General features: G+C 33.7%; 2 protein-coding genes across 3 annotated transcripts in view; one reads left to right on the top strand and one right to left on the bottom strand.

Moving 5' to 3' along the window:
• LOC127181892 (zinc-alpha-2-glycoprotein) overlaps positions 1 to 13,558 on the bottom strand; it is an 898,082-nt gene that overhangs the window by 380,004 nt on the left and 504,520 nt on the right. The window lies entirely within an intron of this gene.
• Positions 6,190 to 13,558, top strand: part of LOC127181890 (RNA-binding motif, single-stranded-interacting protein 3) — a 51,380-nt gene continuing 44,011 nt past the window's right edge. The window contains exons 1-3 of one of the 2 annotated variants that reach the window (XM_051136888.1): positions 6,190 to 6,337; positions 6,424 to 6,563; positions 8,100 to 8,207. The gene's annotated coding sequence lies outside the window, so the exon portion shown is untranslated. Of the gene's footprint in view, positions 6,338 to 6,423; positions 6,564 to 8,099; positions 8,208 to 12,617; positions 12,643 to 13,558 lie in introns of those variants that run through there. The other variant, XM_051136890.1, reaches the window with a different exon arrangement.

Genomic DNA, 13,558 nt, shown 5'->3' with positions numbered 1-13,558 from the left:
GAAAACAATAAATGTTGACTGGCAAATAGTTATTTTTATTTATTTATTTTTTTTTAATCTGTTCATAATGTTTCTCTCCAGTTTAATTCTTAGTTTGTTTATTTTATTACTTTAAGCTCTGTGTGTGTGTGTGTGTGTGTGTGTGTGTGTGTGTTAAAATTCTCTATAGTAAATTCTTTTTTTTTTTTTTCCAATTTTTTACTTCAAATGTTGACTACTATAATCTGAAAACAATCAATTTACATTTACTAATAGCATTACTGTAACATGAACAAACAATGAACAATACATTTATTGTCCGTTAATAAAAAATACAGTTGTTCGTTGTTACTTGGTAGTTCAGTGCATTGACTAATGTTACCGAATATAACCTGTGATTTTAATAATGCATTAGTAAATGCTGAAATTAGCATGAACTGAGATTTGCTGCAAAAATATTGTTCATGCTTAGTTCATGTTAAGTAATGAACCCTTGTTGTAAAGTGTTACCAATGTATTGTACAGTAAATAGATTTTAGATTAAATTTTATATTTTATGATTTCAATTTCATATTAAAGCAAGCACTGCATGTTTAAGTCATCTATTTATATCTGATTTATTTTTAAGTTTGTTGGTTTTTTATTCCAAAGTTATTTCAGTGTTACATATTTGTTGCTGCTTTGCTTTATATAATGTTCTTGTAAATTTTAATATCCTAAGAAATGTTTTCTTTTCTTTTTTTTTTTTTTTTTTTTTTTTTTGTAATCTTTCATGAAAATGACTTTCTTTGCCTCTAAAACTATTACATTTTAAATATGAAATGTTATATTCAATACAGTATATTTTGTAGTAAAAATTATATTTTAAAGGAAGCCCTGTGTGTTTACAAGACCCCTCCTCCTTATGCATATTCGTATTTCTGTTTGCATATTCGAGCAGGTTTGCTTTTGTAAAAGTTTGCATTTATTGATTTGAGCGTTTTCCTCACAAAATTTGCACCACACAACTCCTGCAGATGTTATGAACATCTAGCGATTTATATTGTAGATTGATTTTTATAGTGCTGCGATTCCTCTAATGCAGTGCATTCACATGTGGGTCTGACAGTGTTGTCGTTTCTGGTTTGATCTTGTGCTGGGCTGTAACTCGTGAACCTCCAACACACGCTGGCATTTTAATCCGAGCGCTGCGGATCGGTCCGGACAGGCCTTTTGACATGCAGACTTTGTTTGGCTGTGTGTTGTCTGACCGGACGCTTGTGGAATCAGAAACGAGCAACTCGAGGCGGTGGAGCGTAAACACGAGCGCTGAGTGACATGTCTGATTATGTGTGTCTTCGGCATGAAGTAAATGTGTTCAGTTCAGGATTATTCTGTCATATATGATCTAAATTGTGAGAGGAAACAGATTTATTTCTATGCAGCGTTAAAGCCTGATAAGAGATTATTCTGGTCACGATCCGTCCACTTAAACGAGAAGAAACCACCTGACCAACATGTAAAGTGACCAGAAGTATGTGGCAGGGTTATTATAGTTAACTAAAACATTAAAAAAAAAGAAATTGAAATTGAAATAAACATTAACTGAGATAAAAAGTAAAAAACTGATTTCATAGGGCCCTATGATACTAAAGTAAATGAGGATTTTTAAAAAAAAAAAAGCTGAAAACTAAAATGAGTTGAAAAACAGTTACTGAAACTTTAAAACACAAATGAAAACAAATTATAAACATAAGCTATAAAAAAAAAAAAAAATACCGACAGTGGTTTATGGTGGTGTTCATATTTTATTTATACTGTTTTCAGTTAGTGTTAGATTTTTTTTTATTTATTTTTTTTTTCTTCCTCCCCCATGTCTATATAGATTTTATTACATTTTTAGTATATTAGTTGAAGTTAAATTTAAAAAAAAGTAAATGAAACTGGTTGTGTCCAGGTCCATCTGTCAGGAATGTCAGTACCACAGACTCCAGTCGTCACGGTGACCGGCAGATTCTGATTGGTCATTTCATAGTCTGCAAGCTTAAGGAAGTCAGTGAAAATGACACCTCACTTTTACTACACCTTAGATCCCTCTCTTTCAAAGTGTTAGATCTTTGAGTTCAGCTCATGAAAAAATGGGGGCAAAAATAAGTGTTGTGTTTATAATTTTGGTTAAATTATAAACAACACTTATTTTTGCCCCCATTTTTTCATGAGCTGAACTCAAAGATCTAACACTTTTTCTATGTACACAGAAGGTCTGGGAGGGGTCCGAAAACCAGTCAGTATCTGGTGTGACCACCATTCACACAGTACAACACATCTCCTTCGCATAGAGTTGATCAGGTTGTTGATTGTGGCCTGTGGAATGTTGGTCCACTCCTCTTCAATGGCTGTGTGAAGTTGCTGGATATTGGCAGGAACTGGAACACGCTGTCGTATACGCCGATCCAGAGCATCCCAAACATGCTCAATGGGTGACATGTCCGGTGAGTATGCTGGCCATGCAAGAACTGGGATGTTTTCAGCTTCCAGGAATTGTGTACAGATCCTTGCAACATGAGGTGATGGTCGTGGATGAATGGCACAACAATGGGCCTCAGGATCTCGTCACGGTATCTCTGTGGATTCAAAATGCCATCAATAAAATGCACCTGTGTTCGTTGTCCAGAACATGCGCCTGCCCGTACCATAACCCCATTGCCACCATGGGCCACTCGATCCACAAGCTTGACATCAGCAAACCGCTCACCCACACGACGCCATACACGCTGTCTGGCATCTGCCCTGTATAGTGAAAACCATGATTCATCTGTGAAGAGAACACCTCTCCAAATTGCCAGACGCCATCAAATGGGAGCATTTACCTGCTCAAGTCGGTTACAATGACAAACTGCTGTCAGGTCGAGACCCCGATGAGGACGATAAGCATGCAGATGAGCTTCCCTGGGACGATTTCTGAAATTCTTCGGTTATGCAAACCGATTGTTGCAGCAGCTGTCCGGGTGGCTGGTCTCAGACGATCTTGGAGGTGAAGATGCTGGATGTGGACGTCCTGGGCTGGTGTGGTTACACGTGGTCTGTGGTTGTGAGGCCGGTTGGATGTCCTGCTAAATTCCCTGAAACGCCTCTGGAGTCAGCTTATGGTAGAGAAATGAACATTCACGGGCAACAGCTCTGGTGGACATTCCTGCAATCAGTATGCCAATTGCACACTCCCTCAAAACTTGCGATATATGTGGCATTGTGCTATGTGATAAAACTGCACATTTTGGAGTGACCTTTTATTGTGTCCAGCCTAAGACACACCTGTGCAATAATCATGCTGTCTAATCAGCATCTTGATATGTCACACCTGTGAGGTGGGTGAATTATCTATGCGAAGGAGAAGTGCTCACTAACACAGATTTAGACAGATTTGTGAACAATATATGAGCAAAATGGGCCTTTTGTGTACATAGAAAAAGTCTTAGATCTTTGAGTTCAGCTCATGAAAAATGGGGGCAAAAACAAAAGTGTTGTTTATATGCATATTTTTTTTTATTTCACTTCTCCATCATCTGTTACATGTATAAATGTATAAACAAGATCATGGTTATTCAGATCTCACACACTGACCGCTCCAAAAAAAGTGACTGCAGGGAAGACGGGAGGACATGGACTGAAAAGAGGAAACAAACAGAGAAATGAGATCCAGCAGAGATCAGGATGCAGCACATTGGGTGTCTGGGTAATTACCATGGAAACGGCTCCATTTCCCTGTGCATTATGGGGTGCGTTTGTGTCCCTTAAGGCGGCGTGCAAACTGTAGTTTCAAAACACGACAACATGAACACAGAATGAGAGAGAGTGTTCACATGCTGCTGATGCACACTGTAGTACATATTTCTGAGAATGTATTAGATTAGCGATTCCAAAAAATTTTTCGTTTGGACCTCTGTAATCTAAAATATTTGCTTGAAGTCATCTTAAAAAATTAATGATTCTGCAACTAGTTTGCATGTTCATGGTTCACTAATGTCAGTTTGTCACATCATATGCAGCTAAAAAACAAAAAAAAGGCTGCGTCCCAAATGACACATTATTCACTATGCACTTATATACTATGTACTTGTGCTCTAAGCACATAACCATGTATTGTATGGATTATATACGGTTATTTTATTTTGAATAATTGCCCCTCTGCTACCTAATCAAAACTGTGACCGTTGAGTGCATGAAGTGTAAAACATTACACACTTCGTTTTTACGGATATTTAAGTGCATCATCCAGGGTAATTTTTAGTTTGTTCTTGTTTTTGTTTGTTTGGAATTTTCAGTGTGAACACATTATTCACACTTTTTACAAAATGGCATGGAGTAGTATGCAATTTGGGGAACACCTCAAGAAAGTGTTTTATTTTGATTATTTTAAAATCATGTATTTATTTTCATTTGAATTTATTCCAAATAAACATGTTTTAGAGTTTTATTTGTTTATTTCTCACGATATTTCATATTTTTCAGTAATGTTTTTTCAATCAAATGTTTTAATACAATTTTAAAGCAATCAATTTTTTGTATTTTTTTTTTTTTGTATTTTATTTTTATTTTTTTAATTTACAAGTTGTGTTCTAGTACATAAAATATTATTTTAATAAAGTTTTTTTAATCTACCTTTTAATTTTTTTTATTCTATTTTAATTTATTTTAATTAAATTTTAACTTTTCTTGTTTTTACAAATTGTTTTTATATAGGTTGCTATATTTTACATTTTATTATGTTTGCTGTTATTTAAATGTTGTTGTTGTTGTTGTTGTTGTTGTTGTTGTTGTTGTTGTGTTTTTTTTTTTTTTTTTTTTTTTTTTTATCTGCAACCATTTAATTTTTAATGAGTGTTTTATGTATTTATTTCAAATAAAATACTGTTTTAGTAAAGGTTTTTAATTCTGCTTATTCTATTTTAATTTTTTTTATTATTATTTTAATCAAACAATTTTTTTTTCTTGTTTTTACTAATTGTTTTTATATGGGTTGCTATAGTTTACATTTGTTTGCTGTTTTATTTATTTATTATTTTTTTTAATTTTAAATCTGCAACCATTTAATTTTTAATGAATGTTTTATGTATTTATTTCAAATAAAATATTTTAGTAAAGTTTTTTTTTTTTTTTTTTTTTTTTTTTTTTTTTTTTTTTTAAATTCTACTTTTTTATTCTATTTTAATTTATTTTAATTAAATTTAAACATTTTTCTTGTTTTTACTAATTGTTTTTATATGGGTTGCTATAGTTTACATTTATTTGTTTGCTGTGTTATTTTTTTTATTTTTTTTTTATTTTAAATCTGCAACCATTTAATTTTTAATGAATGTTTCATGTATTTTTCAAATAAAATATATTGTTTTAGTAAAGGTTTTATTTTGACTCATTTGACTATTTTATTTTTTATTTTATTTTAATTTTAATTTTATTTTAATTTATTTAATTTTATTTTAATTGGTTTCAAATGGGTTTTGTTTTATAGTGGTGGTTCTAAATTACATTTTTATTTACTTTTTTTTTTTTTTTTTTTCCCCTAGTTTTTATGATTGAATTAATTGGGTCATCGCAATGTACTGTCTCCTGATTATTCTGGTTTTCCTGTAGTTCAAGCAGTAGTTCATGGTGCCTGCAACATTGTGGTCATGTGTTTGATTCCCAGGGAATGCATGAACTAATTAGATGCACACGGTCATTGCAATGTAGGTTTCTCAAATGCATACATGTAAAATCTCTTTCTACAGCTGTATCTTCCTGTTCATGTCAAAAATTGAGTAATGTTTAAAGCAGTTTAGACAGGACTGTTTGCTTTACATTTGTACATTTACTGGATTCAGTTTGTTAGTATTCAGTTTGTCCACTGCTCATCTCAGGTGTTGCTTGTTTATTGTGGGTGTGTGGGTGTGTGTGGGGGTGTTACGTTTGATGTGAGGATTGTGATGTTGGTAATCTGAATTCGAGCATTTATTCAGAGAACAAAAGGTTTTTCCCACTCTGTGTCCGAGCAAACACACATCTGTCCAAAACGACTGGCCAAATCCTGCATCACACACGCTAGCTGTGTGTTTGTGTGTAGAGGCCTGCGGTGTGTCAGGACCCCATCACTCTTGATTTGTGTGTTTGTCTGACACGGCCCTCAGTGTTGTGAGTTGCCCAATTACCCAGAACCCCCGGCACACCTCTTTATTAGGAGTGATGGAGGGACGGCACGTCTGCTCCATTTCCCACAAGGCTGTTCACTTGCATCTCCATCATGTAATTCACCATCTGGAGCGGCGGAGATGGACACGAGCGAAACGGAGGGATGAGATTGATCTACAATTGAGAAAAGAACAAGAAAACAGTGTTTAATGAGGTGACTGTGAAACTGCTTTTGTTTGCTATAGAGCATTTGGTGCAGAATTGATAATGTTTGGTGTGTATATTGTGATTTTCTTTTAGTTTCAGGTATGACAGTAGTTTGGTGTGATCCACAGGAGTGAAACGCTGCAGATGAGATGACGTTTCTTCATCATTATCCTTAATCAACAAAAGTGTTTTCAGAATAAAGCTGCGGATTCATAAACACCAAAGAATGACAGGTTTGTCTATACCAGAGTTGAATGTGTTTTTTTTTTTGTTTGTTTGTTTGTTTGTTTTTTTTTAAATTCTATTTTTTATTTATTTATTTATTTATTTATTTATTTATTTATTTATTTATTTATTTATTTTAACTTGTGGAAGTAAAATTGTGAAATTAAAATTTAAAATAATGGTTTTCTATGTCAGAATTGCATGATACAAAATCTTCAGTGTCAAATAATCATTCAGAAATTATTCTAATATGTTTAATTATATCTTCTAATATGTTCTTTAGATACAGTTTGCAGTTTGGGTTTTTAAATGTGGGGTGTTTTTTTTTTTTTTTTTTTAATTTAATTTTTAATTTAAACTGTTTTACTATCTGAATATCTCTAAAATGTAATTTATTTCTGTCATCAAATATTAATTTTCAGCATCATTACACCAGTCTTCAGTATCAAAAGATCATTCAGAAATTATTCTAATATGCTGCTTTATTTTTTTTTTATTTTTATTACTTTTTAAGGATTTTTTTTTTATTAATTACATTTAATTATATCTTATTTTCTAAAATGTTCTAGATACAGTTGCGGTCAAGGTTGAAATATGTTTTTAAATGTTGTTGTTGTTGTCGTCGTCGTCATTCATTCATTCATTCCATTTTTATTACCTTTTTAAGGATTTTTTTTTTTTTTTTTTTATTAATTACATTTAATTATATCTTATTTTCTAAAATGTTCTATAGATGCATTTGCGGTCAAAAGTTTGAAATACTTGAGTTTTAAAATGTGTTTTTTTTTTTTTTTAAATTAAAAATATAGTGAAATTGTGAAATTACAATTTAAAATAATGGTTTTCTATGTGAATATTTCTTAATTTAACTTATTTCTGTCATCAAATATCTTTTTTTTTTTTTTTACACAAAAAAAAATTACACCAGTCTTCAGTGTCAAAAGATCATTCAGAAATCATTCTAATATGCTGATTTACAGCTCATTATTTCTGGGTATTATCAGTGTTTCAAACAGTTGTGCTGCTCAATATTTTGTGAAAACCATAGTGCGTTTTATTTTTCAGGATTCACAGATGAGTAGAAAGTTCTAAAGCTGCATTTATTTGAAATGGAAATCTTTTGTAACACGTCTTTACTGACACTTTTTATCAGTGGAACGCATCTTTGAATAAATAATCAACTTTTCATTCAAACTTTTGGATGGTAGAATTAGTGCAGTATAATTCTGTTATAGATCTGTTATATAATCAGAAATGTTTCTTGAGCAGCAAATCTGCATCTGAATGGTCTAAATTATTTTGTGTGTAAATCTAATGAAGTTCACAGGTTTCTAAGATAGTTTAGGGTTTGGAGATATAAAATACATTTTTAGAGAAATATTGAAAGTCATTAAGCTCACTAATATACACTCTGTATGTGATTGTCATGTCAGTCGTTTACTGTAATATGAGCATAAGTGGTAATTGCATTTTTCATATCAGAACCCATTATGCCGTTCTACCATATTAATTTTTGATGAGCATCTGATTACCTCTATCCCCAGAACACGATCGGCTCTATGGCTCCGGATGAATGAAGATCTGCTGTAGATGCAGCGACTTCTGGGAATGTTTTCACATACGTGTACACATGTTTGACATTAACCCACATAGTGAGTAACTTTGTGTTATTCTCATTTATTATGTAAAAGTTCAGTTATAAAACGGATAGTTCCGGTCCTTGATTCTGATTGGTTGAGCCACGTTTGGAGCTGTTTTAATTTACTCTACAGACATGCAGCTTTGTTTACTTTTGCACGTTGCTCGGCAACCACTTTGTTGCAACCAGAGTCGTTGAGAATCAGACTTGCGACACGCTTTGATCTTGCTGCCGCACGGTCACCGGGTTCAAGGAGCTCTCACTAGTTCCAAACAACTCTGCGCTGTCATGTTTGAATGGGTTTAAGTAGGGTAGACAGCAGTTTCACTATATTTGCAGCCATTTCGAATAACAACACATGATTGTGCACTGATTGTGTACTGATAACTACGCTTTGCAATCCCATTTTACATGACACTTGGTGACTCTTGTTGCATTAGCTATGTGAACGCACGAAAGAATAATGGACATGATTTGGATAAGTTAAAGGGTCACCAAAAAAAGGTCAGAATTGTCCAACATGGGAAATGAATGGGAAATACAAAATCAAGGGGTGACGCTCTAAAATATCAAGTGCGCAAAATAAACACCCACGCATGCACACACACAGACACACATAGAAATGAACTGATAAAAATGTATCAGAGCAAATTTTGAGAAAATGTGAAGTAAAATGAATAAATGGAAAAATACAAAAGATTCTCTCTCACAAACACACACTCAGAAATGAACTGGTAAGACTGCAACAGCAAATTTTGAGAATATGTGAGATGGGAGAGCGATTTTCTTGTAAAATAATTAGTTTATATGTAAATGGTTACTATTTATTTATGGTTATTTAATTTTTTTTTCACCTCTTTTTCTTCAATTTACTGTAAATTACTTTTTATAATTATTATTTTTGCTTGTTTTAGCAAATATTCCTGATATCCGAGTAACAGTAATGCTTCCCATGTGTTCCCTTTCTGACAAAATTTTAACGTTTGATTGTAATCATAACGCAACCTGATATTTATCTAACCAAAAATATTTAAATCTTGACAAAAAGTATTCTTTTAGAATGTCTAAATGTATGTCTAAAAGCAAAACCTAATAAAATGTCAAAAAAACAACAACAAAACAATGGTAATCCAAAAGCCTCTGTGTATGTGTGTATATAGGGAGAGATACAGGAGCTGTGTGTTTTTTAGTGTGATCTCTTAGCACCAGCAAAACATAGTAAATGTAAACAAAGTCAAAGCAAAGATACTACAGGTGAATAGTGTAAAACGGGTGCTCAACCCTGTTCCTGGAGATCGACCTTCCTGCAGAGTCCAGCTCCAACCCTGATCAAACGCACCTGAACCAACTAATTAGGATCTGAAGGAGCGCTTGGTAATTACAGACAGGTGTGTTTGATCAGGGTTGGAGCTGAACTCTGCAGGAAGGTCGATCTCCAGGAACAGGGTTGGGCACCCCCGGTGTGAAAGAAAAGATTGTTAATAGACCATTGTTTTGTATTGCAAGTTTTCTAAACTGTTATGTTTATGCAAAATAAGTCATTATCCAATTAAATATGCACTATAAAATAAGATATTCACGACCAATTTCTTGTTGTAATTTAGACCATGTAGTTTTGATGTTTGCCATCGTTGTATAGAGACGTTGTATCGTTGTATATCATTGATATTTAGCTCCTTTTGGCTATACTTAATTGCAGGTTACTTTAGCATGGAGAAAAAAAAAATCTCTCACAATTCTGACGACTTTCCCACCAGAATTGCATGATACAAACTTGGAGTTCCAACTTTTTCTCAGAATTGTTATTAGAAACTCAAAATTGCAATAAATAGTCAATTTTGAGATCCAGTCAAAATTCTGATTTTCCTCGCAATTCTGTCTTGCAGGTGACTTTTTCTTGCAATTGCAAGTTTATATTATGCAATTGAGAGTCTGAATTGTGAGTTTTAAAGTCAGTTCTTCCTTTTCTCGCAAATGCGAGTTTGTATCTCACGCTTTTTTTTTTTTTTTTTTTTTTTTTTCTCACAAATGCAGTTTAGATCTTGCAATTCTGTCTTTTTTTTCAGAATTGTGAGAGAAACAATTGCAGTTATAAAGTCAAATTTTGAGGTGAAATAAAGACTGTTCTCAGAATTAAACTTGGGGATTATATCTCTCAATTCTGACTTAACTCGCAATTGTGACTTTATTTAAACATTTGTTTATTAGAGGCCAAAGGTGCTTGGCCCCTAAAGACCAAACTTGGTGTGTGTCATAAGCGTGACCTGAGGCTACCTGTTGTGTTTTGGTGCAGAACCACCTAGTGGTCTGGAGATATGAAAAATGGCTATTTTTGCTTATAACTTCTGAATGGTTCAGCCAAAAATCAAAAAACTGGTCTCTTTATATTCGGTGCATCATGCAGAGTCGAACCATACCCAATTTTTCTGTGTCAGCCATATTAAATTTTGTCCAAAAATGCTATATTATACAAACACATTGACATATTACAAAACTCAGTATGTGTCTTCGCCACCATGCCCTGACAGTACTCGATGTTTGGGGGCAGCGCCACCTTGTGGCCAAAAGTTATAAAGACATTTACAAAAATGCTAATAACTTCTGCTTACATTAGCGTATTGTAATGAAAGTGATCTCAATAGATTCCTGGGGTCAAGCTGAGAACATTAATACCCATTATGCCAATATTGACCAAACATACTTTTTCAGACTCCTCCTAGACCTTTGGTCTGATTTTCACCAAATTTGAGTCGGATCATCTTCAGACCATGCTGGCAAAAAGTTATGGATTTCGTGTCGATATACGAAACTGTTTGCATTTAACGCATCAACGAATTTGCTGGAAAGATGCCAAACTACATCTGAGGCTGTATCTCCACAAAGCTTTGATATACTGACACCAAATTTTACATGTGTCATTGTCACCTCACACTGACCAGACCACATCAATTTGGTAACAGCTCCACCTACTGGTCAAAAGTAATATGCCATTCATTAAAAATCAATAATGAAAATTCCCCACATTACTAATAACTTTTGATTGCATTATCCAATTGTAATGAAACTGGTCTCAAAACATTCCTTGGGTAATGCCGACAACATACATACCAAATATACCATAGCTGATCGAACTTCCTGTCCGCCATTTTGATTTAATGTACAAAACCTACTTTTTCGAACTCCTCGTAGACCGTTCACCAAATTTGACTCAGATCATCTTCAGACCTTGCTTGCACAGTTATGGATTTTGTGTCGATAGACAAAACCGTTTTTGTACAGTGCCACTACACATTTGAGGCATGATGCCAAAATGGCTGTAACTCTGTAAAGCTTTGACATAATGACACCAAACTTTGTGTGTCATTGTTACCTCACACAGGTCACATCAATTTGAAAACAGCACCACCTGGTCAAAAGTAATAAGCCATTAAATTGTATTATTATTGGTTGTATTTGATTTTTCAGCCATTTCAAATGATATCATCCTAAAATGGTTTTAATTACTCGTTGTAGTCAGTCTGTTGCTCCTTGCCTTGCTTAGCTCATTATGCCTCTTTTGTGCTTCGCCCCGCAATTGCTGCTTGCAGCTATGTTTTGAACTGAGTTTGTCTCAATTCTGACTTTATTTCTCAGAATTGTGACTTTCTCATAAGTGCAAGTTTGTGTCACAGTTCGGACTTTATAACTCACAATTTCCAGTTTATTTCATGCAACTGTAAAAAAAAAAAAAAAAAAAAAGTCAGAATTGCAAGTTTATATCTTCTGAGATAAGTCAGAATTGCAAGATGTAAACTCTCAATTGCAAGGAAACAGAAGTCAGAACTGAGAGAGAAAAATCCACATTTACCTTTTTATTTTTTAATTCAGTGATGGAAACAGGCTTCCATGTTTTTTCCTTTATTTTGAGACGGATTTTCTGCCTTTTTTTTCATTATAATAGTTTTCCCTTTTTTCTTAGTCATTTTATTTTCTTTTTTTTATGTCTAGAAATATTGAGCCTTTGCAACTAACTTAAATAGATGGGTGGATAGTTGGATGCATATAGATATTAAGAATTTCAGTTAATGTTTATTTATTTCAAACACTACTTTTTTTGTTTGTTTTAGTCAACTGTAAAAACCCTGTTTGGTATGCAGTGAAAGATGAAAATTCTTTGCATGTGTTGGGGTTTCCACTCATCTGCGTTCACACGCACATGACTGGAAGTGAATGGAGCTCAGGCTGAGTTTAACCACAGCTTTAGTCCAGCAGGGAAATGAAACGCACCTGGAGATAAACAGCACCTGATTTGTTGATAAAGTCTCATGGGTCTCTCTCTCGCTCTCTCTCGCTCTCTCTCGGTCTCTCTGTGTCTCTCTCTCTGTCTGTCTCTCTTTCTCAGTTGTGTTGAACTACAGCAAACAGACTCACAGAGAAGAGATGGATCCGTTCTGCTCTATTTCCATCAGGTCTCCTCTCTTTTTCAGTCTCATCTGACTGGATCTTCAAAACAAGAGCCAAGTGTGTGTGTGTGTGTGTGTGAGATACAGCTCCACATTCTTTTGTCTCCACATACATACAATATGTAAATGGCACTGTTCTCAAATAGGATAGGACATTTGACCTGAATAAATATGGTTTTCTATTCAGTAAATGCAATGAATGTAAATGCTTAACCTTTATCTGATTGTCCACCTCAGGAGAATATAAATAAATATTACATGAGGTTTTTTTTTTTGTATTCACCTTAAGTGTAATTTTTGACTTGAGCATTTGTAAAAGAGAAAGTGTAAAACATCTCAAGTTGAAAAGGCCATTGTTTCTATATTAATGAGTTTTCAGTTATCCAGTTTTTAAAACTGGCTAGTTCTCATGGTCAGTTGTTTGTATTTAAGATGTTTCATTTAGCCTACAACATATCTAATAGTTTTTTAACACAAGAACGTGGGATATGTTTAATGCTTTACTAAAACAGTATTCATGCAAAGTGGCAAGTAAAAATAAGGTTTTGTTTGTTTGTGTGTTTGTTTGTTGTTTAATTGCACCTAAAACCAGTTTTAAAACTTTATTTTTAAGATTTTCAGGGTTCGTACAAGGTGCTTAAAGTACTTGAATACGAATTCTTGGAAGGCAAGGCCTAGAAAACCCTTGAAAATAATAGTTTTCCTGAAGAGGTACTTAAAGTGTTTGAATTATTGAAACAATGTATCAATGTATAAGTGTTTAATTTTGCCAATAAGCGCATATCTTTTAATGCAAAATGCAGGCAATTCAAAAAACATCACCTTTTTTGCTTGCTTCAGTTGATGTCAGAAAACAATCGAGCTAAACATGTAGTACTGACAGTGTTGTGTAAATATGGCTGAAGATGCAAAAAGAGGAACA

Source organism: Labeo rohita, chromosome 19 (assembly GCF_022985175.1).
Source record: "Labeo rohita strain BAU-BD-2019 chromosome 19, IGBB_LRoh.1.0, whole genome shotgun sequence".
NCBI lineage: Eukaryota > Metazoa > Chordata > Actinopteri > Cypriniformes > Cyprinidae > Labeo > Labeo rohita.
The sequence above is the reverse complement of the archived record's forward strand: the minus strand, read 5'-3'. Positions and strand labels throughout refer to the sequence as shown.